This window comes from Dendroctonus ponderosae, unplaced genomic scaffold (genome assembly GCF_020466585.1).
Source record: "Dendroctonus ponderosae isolate FM_Combo_2020 unplaced genomic scaffold, Dpon_F_20191213v2 Dpon_F_20191213_1, whole genome shotgun sequence".
In the NCBI taxonomy this organism is placed as follows: domain Eukaryota; kingdom Metazoa; phylum Arthropoda; class Insecta; order Coleoptera; family Curculionidae; genus Dendroctonus; species Dendroctonus ponderosae.
In genome coordinates, this window is record NW_026017110.1 from 38,626,628 (window position 1) to 38,638,366 (window position 11,739).

The window sequence follows — 11,739 nt, forward strand, 5'->3', positions numbered from 1 at the left end:
ATTAGTTTTAGATTAGTTGCAAGTAACTCTTGTTGTTGAAAAATTACATCAGTAAATACTTAAATATGTGAATAAACTAATAAGAGGAAATAAAGTGTCGTTTTTCTTTCGTTACATATATTTTAATTTATTTATTATCCAATTAATTAACATTAGTTTAGTTGTAAGTAACTCTTGTTGTTGAAAAATTACAAAAGTAAATAGTTGATTCAACAAGTAAATATTTAAATATGGCAATAAACCTGTAAGATAAAATAAAGGATCATTTTTCTTTCGTTACATATATGTATGTATATTCCCTGAAGATACCATATACATTCACTGAACATACACATGTACATTTACTGAATTGACCATGTTTATTCCCAGAAAATACACATGTATATTCACTGAACATAGCATGTACATTCCCAGAACATACACATGTATATTACCTGAACATACCCTGAATTTTCAGTGTATTGGACATACATGGAATGTTCATAATGAAACCCATGTATGTCCCAGGAATATGCATGCTATGTGGGTTATTAAGTGAAATCTAGCAGATTTCTTCTGCTCTGTAAGTTCGTGATAAGATTCCCTCTTTTCAAATCTGACCCATTTACTTACCTTATTTAAATTAAAACTTTCACATTATTTAAATTTCATTTTAATGATTGGATTCGTGCAATCGGTACATTTTTTGTCAGATATTTTACAATGGATTTCAATTTAAGTGGACCAAAATATTAAAATTGATCTTGATAAAAATGAGGTTAAATTACTAAGAAGATGTTTACTTTATTTAGGTAAAGTTACTTTGCCAGCCAGAGCATGTTCAAATTGTCATACAATTTTATTTGAATTTTAGTTGTTAGTTGATTTCAGTTGAAAGTTATTTATTCCAAAATTCCTATTGGATTGTGTTAGACGTCGTGACAAATAACTCAAAACGATCTTTATAAGCTAAGACAGAACCGACGCATGTTAAACTCCAACGCCTTACACAAAAATGCGTCAGCGAGGAAACTTACCCTTAACTCACTATTATTTGGATGAAAATACATGAAAATTTAGATTCGTCTTTGATTTTTCGTTACATCAAAACATAACTCGATCTTTTTAAACGTTTTAATGGGATAACAAACTTAAAGAAGAATGCATGTAATTTATTGTTTAAATGACTGCTCTTACAGATTTCAAATTAAGATAAAAACCTGGGCCTGTGACCTGTGCTTTAGTAACACAAAAAATGCAATGCACATTTGTTTGCGCACGAAATTTGCCTAGATATTATCCGAATAATGGCAACAAATGTAATGAAACATCAATCAACTTTCAGATAGGACAAACCTGTCGCTGTTTAAAATCAGTATACCATCAGGCTTTCACTTTTCTATTGTAAAGGGGTCACCGTGCAGAGTATGCCATTTGACTGAAATTTTCAAAATTGCTGCTATAAATTATTTGTACAAGAATTGTAGCAGCCAATAGCTAATGGCATCCAGTTATTGTTGTTAAGAGCTAATGGTTCAAAACAAGAAATAGCTGGTTTAATTTGGCTAAGGGTTTATAGATTACACAATTTCTATTGTATGAACGTCAAAATGTCTACGGTCAAACCAAAAATTTTATGCTTGACCTGTATTAGATTTTAATGGGCCTGTAATTTCATCAAATTCTATGATAAAGGTTTTAATCATCGAAAAAAAATACCGGCTCAAAAATCAATTAACGTAAAAACACTTTAAAATGTCTATATTTGTTGTCATAGGAGCATCATAATCCTATTTGCTGGCTGCCCAGTGCAAAGTAACAATATTGTTTGGTGACCGCAAACAATTCGCTGCGGAACTACAGTCTATCGGCTGGAAACTAAACTCACCGAAACGCGAAAAAGAATAATGTAGTTGTCACGAGCAGTAAAAGTATTATGAGACTTGACTTTGCTAAAGATATTTCCAGAATTGATACTGGTTTTTGCTGTTTTGTTCGCTTACAGACGCCTGGCTGGTTTCTTGGGGTCGACAGTTGATGAGAGTGAAGTCGTATATCTCCACAATTTAAAAAAGGGGAAAACTAAGGAACGGGAATTATTAATTAAATTCGTGCTTAGAGATAAATATGATTGATGTTGAACAAGCAATTAATTTAGGAAAAATTTAGTTGATCACGCCGGTATTATTTACCAAGTCGTCTAATTTTTATTTGTGATATAATTTTATTGATTAATTTTAAACTTTCGTTTTTAAAAACAACTTTATTTTAAATTATTACAATTTTGAATATGAATTTTAATTGTGAGCGAACCTGAATTCTTTTTTCTTCTGTAGCTACTTTTATAGTTAAATTATGCTGATCCTAGCAGAAACGATACTACGTCTTATTTTATAAGAATAGTCGGCATAAGTGGCCAGATAATTATATTCACCCACACGCAATCCGAAATTTGAATATATTTACAAGTATGTATCCGATAAGTAATGGTAAAAAAGTTAATGTACGATTCCTGTTGTAAAATGAATACTGTTTGACACAATTTTCCTTAGGGGAAACGTGAATGGAAACAGAAATATTGGGGGCAAAGTTTTCACCCAATAAAAGTTTCAAATCAGAAATAGAGAGCACCAACATTTTCTTTCCGTTTACTTCCGAAAAATTTTAATGGATTTGATCTATCACCAAACTTCTTCTTCTTCTTCTTCATTCTTGATTTTAGGCGAATCGCATGTTCAATTATTGTTCAGCTGTGCGAGGCTATCGCTCCATCCTTACCTGGGGCGCCCAACGTCTCTTCGTCCCAATAGGGACTTGTCGCTAGCGATTCTCACAAGTCTGCGGTGGTCCATCCTGCTTATGTGCTCATTCCATTCCTTCTTCCTGTTTGCTACCCATTCATTGATGTTCTTGACATTACAGGTTATTCTAACATTCTAGCTTCTCTCTCTATCCAGCAGTGCCTTTCCGATGATTCTACGGAGTATTTTCATTTCAGCTGTCTCTAGGAGTCTTTTGGTTTTCGATGTTTCTGGCCTGGTTTGCGGTGTATGTCATCACAGGTCTCACGAAGGTTTTGTAGATCCTCGATTTAGTGGCCGTTACCATATTCTTATTGCATCATATGGCATTCAGACACCCAGCCATTCTAATTGCCTTTGTTGTTTGATTCCTCACCTCTGCCTCAATACCCCCAAAGCCGGAAATTTCCACGCCAAGGTAGTTAAATTTAATTGTCTGGTCAATTATTTTACGGTCAAGTTCCAGTTTGCATCTTAGAGGGGTTTTTGATGTTGTTAAGTAATTTGCTTTGGTCGGTGATATTTTTGTATTTAGAGACTTGGCTGTCAAGTAGAATAAGTGTAATATCGTTTGTAAGTCATCTTCACTTTCTGCAATGAGAGCAGCATCGTCAGCACAACACACTATTTTGATTTCCCGATCCCTCATTTTGTATCCCTTTCGCCCTCGAACACTTCCAACAATGTATTCCATTATTAAATTAAAAAGGGTAAGATTCAGGAAATCTCCCTGACGAATATTGGTTCTGTGAAGTCTCCTTCTATTTGTGCTCGTATTGTATTGTTTGTATATATGTTCTCTATGGTTTTAATGAGATTGTGTGGGATTTGCCTGTTGTAAAGTAGATGCAGGACGTCTTTCAGCTGGACACGGTCAAATGCTCTAGGTACATCAACAAAATATATGAACTTTGGCTTGTTGTATTCAATCGACTTCTCGACTATTTGTCTTAATACAAACACAGCGTATGTGCAAGATCTTTCCGATCGGAATCCCTGTTCTTCGTCGGCCAACGATGTAAGATAGTTGATTTTGTTTGTAATTACTTTAGTTGTTAGTTTTAGAGCAGTGCTTAAAAAGTTTATTCCTCTATAATTTGATGGTACTCTCTTGTCCCCTTATTTGAACATTAGCACCCTTGTGCTGGTTCGCTATTCATCTGGGATTTTGCGTCAATACATAAAGTTCTGTATTAAAGTTGCTAATTCTTCTGTGAAGAAGAATTAACTTCAGAAGAATCACCAAACTATCACTTAAATTTTACTAATTTAAAATTACGTTATCTATTTCAAAGATATTACATCTTGAAGATACACATTAAACGTTGCTTTTAAGCAATATTTACATTGGTCAAATACTCATTAGGCAAACTACACAAATGGAGGGAATTAGCGCACCACCTATACATTTTCAATTTATTTTCCCAATTGTTTCTCCCCAATTGAAACCAATCGTTTTAGATCCCTTTCCATTCATTTCAGTGCAAGTTTCTACTTGTTTTTTTGCAATTTGCTATATCTCATATTGTTTTCAGCAAATTAGGTGCTGTTTTGGATTCCATTTTCCTGCTTTTGCCGGTGTGTATCTAGTGTATTCGCATGGAAACCTCTCCAGGATAGATTGAAACATCTCCATAAACTCAAGTGAGTCTGATGCGGTCAAAATCGCCATCGTTTTGAAGGGCATTCTTTTTGATGAGTTAGAAAAATCGAATTATCGAATTACAAATTCCCGAAATGTTGCAATGTCTTCCAAACCAGTCTCTTACCCATATCCCAAAAGCAAGCTACGCTTGAATTTGCTCGAGAACACGTGGATTGAGATTTCAAAGACTGAAAGAAAGTCTTCTTTACTGGTGAAGTCACAGTGGGATTAAAATCTTCCGATAAGCGAGCTTTTATTTGACAATGACTAGGAGAAAGATACAGTGAATGGTGTATGGTGCCCCCCCTGACTCCATGTTGGCTCAATAATGTTTTTGCAGTGGCACTTTTCTGGAGGCCCGTGCGAATGAGATTCGTACGTTTTGCGCCGACCGCACCGAGCTCTAATAGTGCGCGAATCTCCGAATGAGCTTGGTAGTCAACCCTTAGTGTGGCTAGCCCTAATTCTGATAAACGTGTTTGGGATGAGTGATCGAACAACATGTTTAAGAATGGCACCAAAAACACGGCATCACAAACCTTTTTATGACAGTCGAAAACGCCTGAGGAAAGTTACTCGAGCTAGAGGCGGCTATACAAGCTGTTGAAATGGTTAAAAACGGGAACTAGTTTTCATAGTTTTTTTACCAGAACTCCGATAACTATAGATTCAAGATTTGTTTAAAATTTTTTTTAAACATATCTTCATATGTATATTTAAAAATAATATTTGGAGTTTTCCTAACGTACGTTGAGTTTTTAACATTGTTTATAAAATTTATAGATGTGTGCTAATTTTGTCCATTAGTGTATTAATACAGGGTGATTCAAAATTAGCGCCATTCCTCTGGGGGTTCTTTACGAGTACAGGAAAAATAGAAACAAATATATTGTTATTAAAAACTGCAATTGATATTTGTAAAAAAACTAGATCAGAAAAATAGCAATCATATTTCTCAAGGTACCTAATCTGCCTTATTAACATTACGTAAATACCTGTTGATTCTTAATTATTAAAAACTGGAGAAACCACCGGTAAACACAAAACAAAGAAAGTAAAACTGAAAATGAAATACTTTGAGGTTAGGATAACGTTGTCACTTTGCCGTCAATGCTGCCACCCTTTTGGGGACAGATAAGTGATATACCTAAATCCGTCACAGCTGTCAACAAAAACCTAAATTAGAACAGAACGACAAGACCACAAACAAGTAACAACTAAAATATAATTAAGCTGTTAAATCGCAATGGGTTTACGAAGTTCTGCCTGTCTAACTCCAAACATATTTCTGCCCTTGTAATAACTTTATTTTGCACTCTTTGCAGTGGTCGGTACTCACATTTTGACCAGTTTCTCGCATTCGGTTAAGTAACTCCTACTTAATTTTTCCGGCAGATCAAGGATTTAATGTGTTCTAGTGTCATGTGTATCTTACATGCATGGTAGGAATGTATGTAAGATACACATGGTCTTAAGGCCCTTCAAGAGGGTTATCGGGGGTAATACCACAAGAGCTTTGAATTGCCGAAAATTATTCTCGATTGCAGGTTTTCCATAATTTCACGAGTCCGAAGGTCGAGTGAAATTTGTAAGAAAAGCGTGCTAGAGTGAAAAATTATTTGGTTACTTTTAAAGGTCGAGTGGAATTTTGCAATAATTTGCGGATATGCGATTAGTTCTCGGGAAATGCCACAGTAACATAACAGAAGCTGTAAGAACTCACGCCAAGAAATTGCGAGAGACACTGGAGATTGGCTCCAGGCAGAGAGTAGACGCCAGAAGATGTTCGGGTTCCAGACACAGAGGAACAAGTATTGGACATAATTGCAGCCGAGTCTTCCAGGGGTACTCAGAGCACAACATCTGACACTTTTCCAGGCACCGACTAAATACCGAGGAAGGGCCACATTCCTACCTCGTATGTAAGATACCCACAGCACAACAACACATTAAAGCAATGGATTACTGAAAACCGCTACAAATTGAGCAGGAGTTAATTAACCAAATACTAAAAGCTGCTTGATAAGAGTGGATAATAAAGTGATTACGCAGGCAGTAACTTGTTTGGAGTTAAAGACTCAAATGTATGTTTATTTGTAAACATTCAAATTCGAGGTTATAATAATTGGGGACAATCGAGGACCAACGTTCAACGAATCCTGGTTGAATTTACCGTCTATCTTTGCTTATTTTATTGCCATTTTCTGTATAATTCCATGGTTACGAGAGTTTTCAATAATCATGAAGCAATAAGTAGTTACGTAATTTTAATTAGGTAGATTATCTCGAAAATCATTGCCGCCGTCTTTCTAATATAGTTTTTTGCAAATTTCTAAGCTTTTCAATATTAATTATTTTTTCATTATTTTCTATGTGCTGCTAAAACAAAGCCAGACAACACCTCCAGAGGAATATCCATGTTATAATTTTTTCTGCACAAAAAGTCATACATTGTTTCCAAATGTACCTTACTTTTTGCGGTGTTTGTCGGTTCGCTACTAACCACAATTTTATCAATATTTATCAATATGTTTGGGAATATCTCCAAAACGATTCATTTTTATTAATTTTTGAAAATATATTTGATATTAATAACCGTAAATAAAGCAGTGGGCAGTGATATTAATGATGATACCATGACGACGTAAAATTATTACCCTAAATTACCGTTTATTAATACCTTTTCTTCCCTATGACATTAGTATGGATGAATGACATAATCGGTGTAATACTAAAGTGCAGTTGTTGTGCAATGCTTCGAGTACTGCTGGAAGACTCAGCTGCAATAATCTGCAATACCTGTTCTTCTAGATCTGGAACTCGACCACCTTTAGATCGTCCACTATATGCATCAATTCCTGGAGCCAATCGTCCAATGTCTCTAGCCCTTGGTTGGTGTAAGATCTTACAGCTTCTGCATGTTACTGGGGCATTTCCTCATAACTAATCGCAAAGTTTGATGTCGGTGTACAATTCGTGAAAGGAGCCGCAAAGTAAGTCACAGTTTGACAAATGCTTATTATTATTGATAAATGCTATCTTCCTGTAACTATCCGTTAATGACAAAGGACAACATAGCCGCTTTGACTTGTATAAGTAAATTGACTTGACTTTGACTTGCAGACAAAAATTTGTTGACACTAGTAGTTTTTTCAGTTAAAAAAAATCCGTAATTTGGAGCAAAGATAGATCTTAATTTGTATTTTGGAACGATTAAGTATTCTAACGGGCTACTAATCAAAGATGGGACCATTTCAAAATATTACTTAATAACAAAGTTGAAATTCGATGCACAACTCTTAATATCTTCTAGAAATTTTCAAAAAATATATTTTTAATATACTTGCAATTTTTTCGTACTCTCTAAGTGAGTCTTTACAGTCCCTTAAAGGAATGAGACCAATTTTGAATCACCCTGTATAGATATAGTTATATCTTATGATGTCAGTTACTTAGTTCGTCTTACTAGGTCAATATACATAAATAATACAATTGGATCGGTAATTTTTCTTCAACAACTATACCTAAGTGAGATAATTATTTCTCATCTATTACGTGTCCATTCAGTTTTCACTTTGATAAGCCGTGTGTAAATTATTTATTCTTATCATATTTAACAGTCATCAATTTAATGGTTTAACTAAATGTTTAATTAAATGAGTTAACTTATATAGATAATACCGTTTAAATTGTTAGTCGTTGATACTTAATCTCCAGGGCTTATCTGTCGTACCATTCGATACGATCTGTACGTTGCGATTAGTCAATGTGCAATTATTTTTAGCATAATTGAAATGTCTGGTGATTTCGGATGTAGATTCTTAAATAGATTATAATATTTGAATTGTACTTCAATTTTTGTCTACTAAATAAATAAATCACTCATAAATCCCTACCATGGGAGAACAAACTTACTTTTTAAACAACTCTACTCTCGTAAGCGGCTGCAAATGTGAAATATATCACCAGATCCAGATTTTCTTGGATAGATAAATTGGCAGAGGGGGACAAATTGAATGGCCTCCAAGATCTGCGGATTCAACACACTTCTTGCAGGATTCTTTCTCGGGGGAATCTTAAATCCATTGTTTATAAAACAAAACCCGTTGATATTGATAATATTAAAAGGCGAAATGCAGCAGAATGCCGGTCAATTCTCGGTAAAGTTTTCCTAAATAAAAAGGAAGAGTTCGAAAAGAGACTTTACTATTATTTACGCGCATTCTAGAAATATGTTTTGTAATCTACGAAATACTTGTAAAGATTAGTAAGACCATTTAAAAAAAACTGCATCTTAAAAATTTTAAGAAGAGTCTGAAACATTAAGAAAATCAAGATTCCATTATATTGGATAATATTATTAATATATTAACGTGCCTCCGCTTCCTAATAATATTGTATATCTTATTTCTTGTTTTATTTTCCCTTATTTGCATCCCAAGCCCTGCTGGTTCACCCTTCTGTGGCCGCAAACAAAGCGGCGCGTTTCTGTCATTGTCTAAAGATGTGCCAATCCCTTACATTACGTTAACTCTCTGCTAATGTTTGAAGACGGGCAAGGAAAGATTAACTGCTGGCAAGTTCCTCGCATATCCATACTTAAATATCTGAAAATACAATAGAAGCTTCACGGTATTAAGACAAATACGTTTCTGCAAGTGAAACTATTGCGAATTGTCTGCTGGTACAAATTGCTTGTTGCGAAAAAACTGCTTTGTTGATTTGTCTGAATGGAATGTGATATGAAACTTTATTTTAGCATTTTTGCAGTGAAGGTTATTACTACCGGTGAAAAAGAATTTCTCTATTTTGTTTCCCGCGCTCAAGCCGCAAACCCTCGAATTGCTAAAAGGGTGTCATGCACAGGCTCCAAGTTCCGAATTTATGGCACTCTATTATTTTGTCGCCAACCATAAAATATCTAGAACAAAAGGATCTGCAAGAGAAGTTCAAATGCTAAATTGCAAAAAAGTGAAAAATGGGGAAAAGGTGAGCGCAAAAAATTAATGCCCGATTACTGACAAATTGGCATCTTCCCCAGATCCCAGCTACTATATAATGATTTTTTATTAGTGTATCGTGAGTTCTTAGTAACAGTTCCATCTAGGAAAACTGATTAGGCAATCTCAGCAAGTTTTCATTAAAATATACCAAAGCTAAATGGTCGAATTACAAACACACCATTTTCAAGTATTCACTTTAAATAAATGCTCGTGTAGTAGTAATAGCGATGTTATCCATTAGCTTTTATGTGTGGCCGGTTTTGGTGGCCTCCTAAAAAACTGTCACCAACAGCCCGCAATAACAGCAATTTATAGACTATAGAAAGGAATAAATTTGGCTGGCCATTAAGTAAAAGCCCGAATTTTGGTTTAGAATATAGGAACTATTTTTGTTAGTCGAAAAGTTTATAGGAAAAGCGTAAAATAATTGCAATTTGCTTCTTATCGCATTGTCGGTTAGAAGATTTAAGCATAAAACCAAAAGATGAAAATGCAGTATTTTGCTGCAGAATTGTATACAAAACAAATGGTGTAGGGAGGACAAGAAACGTAATAAACCGTTCTATGTTTGAGTAAAGATATACCGTGAACACATTTTTGTAACATAAAAAGTGTTCTAAATTTTCTACGTAAACCGCAGTTGTGTTAAAAAGAGAGAATACGGGTCTATAGACTTTTATAATTCATTTTAAATTTTGAAGCCAAGCTATCTTGCCATCTGGTGGCTTTTTATAAGTCGTATTGATTTCAGGTAAAAAAATTATGCGCAAAGTGACCACGAGAAATTGTTGAAAATTACTTTCAAGTTCGCAAAATGTCCACTAGAGGGCGAAACTGCAACAATACATTTTAAATACGAATTTCTTGCAGTTTTAGATACGCCAAGGTATGTTGAAAGTACTTTCATTCTATTATTGAGATAATTTTGCTTACTTTTGGTTAGAGTGTCATTGTTCTAGCTAATCAAATGAAGTGGTGAGGGAAGGCCAAATGTTGATTCGAAAAGTTATTGATAGTTTTGGCTGTTGGCTTAATCAAATTCAATATTTAATCTATTGTTCAAAAGCTCTTTATTTGCTTTAGCTCCCCGTGGAAAATGTTCGCCCGCTATTACCATTGTTTCTAGAAGACATACCCTTGCAAACGCAAGTGAACATGTTTTTACGGCAATATGGGGTCCGACTCATTTCTCGGACTAACTAATAAACTAAATGTACCATTTTTAGACAACGCTTATTGCAATGGATGGCAGTCAATTTCCATGGCCAGATAGGTCACACGATCTTAAGTGCGTGCACTTGTATTTGTGGGGTATAATAAAAGGGATTCTTTTCCAAACCAGCCCAACTTCCAAATAAGCCCTAATAAGCAAAATTAACGATGCGATTATCATATTCCTGTGTGTTTCATCTACGAGAAACAGGCTTGAGCGTTGAATTCAAAACGATGGAAAACATTTTGACCATCTAGGCAGGTTTAAATGCCAAATGTCCATTTCATCAACAGCAATACTTATAATGCTTTAAATATAACATTCGGTTCTTATTATATCATTATTATTGTTACTTTTTTTATTAGTTTACAATACTTATTTTGTTTCATTTTTTGTCCTCTTAAAAAACATAAAAAGTACAAAACTGTTCTAAAGCTTTGCGCCAATAGAGGTTCCAACTTAACCTACCTGTTGCTGTTGATGATCTTAAACATTATGTATCTAAACTGACTTGCTGCTTTATACTTAAGCGATGTATAGCGAAGATAATTTTAATTGATGATATCAACTCTATTTAATGTTCAGACTAAACCAGCTTCAATGAAATTTTCATTATCAGTTTTACGCCATTGGGTTATTTAATTACAGGATGAACTCGGTCTGCTATCAGTGCATTCACCGAGCGCCAGAGATACGATGTCCAAAAAGGTGTCGTAATTGATGATGTATCCTCGACTCTCTATTATAATTCTTATCTCTCTGGTTTCCACTCAATAAGGCAATTGGAGGGAGCTATTAGCCCGGGTAGTGCAAACGACATCCTGCTATTAGGATCGTTCCTCCCCGTTTTTGTCAGATGGGTGCCCACGTCGCTTCTGAATAGCATTTTTGGATAAATATATCATAAAACCAAGAAGATAACAGTGTCTATTAAGGATTTATTTATTTTTGCTAAAATCGAAAATGGAGCGCGAACAAGTGAGAAACAATTTTTCTTTGACAACATTTTACTGTACTGCCATAGAGGGTAAATCAAAGCTAGTTGCCGATAATATTAGAGCATACAAAAGAGGGTAAAGGGGCATTAACAAGAGGTGG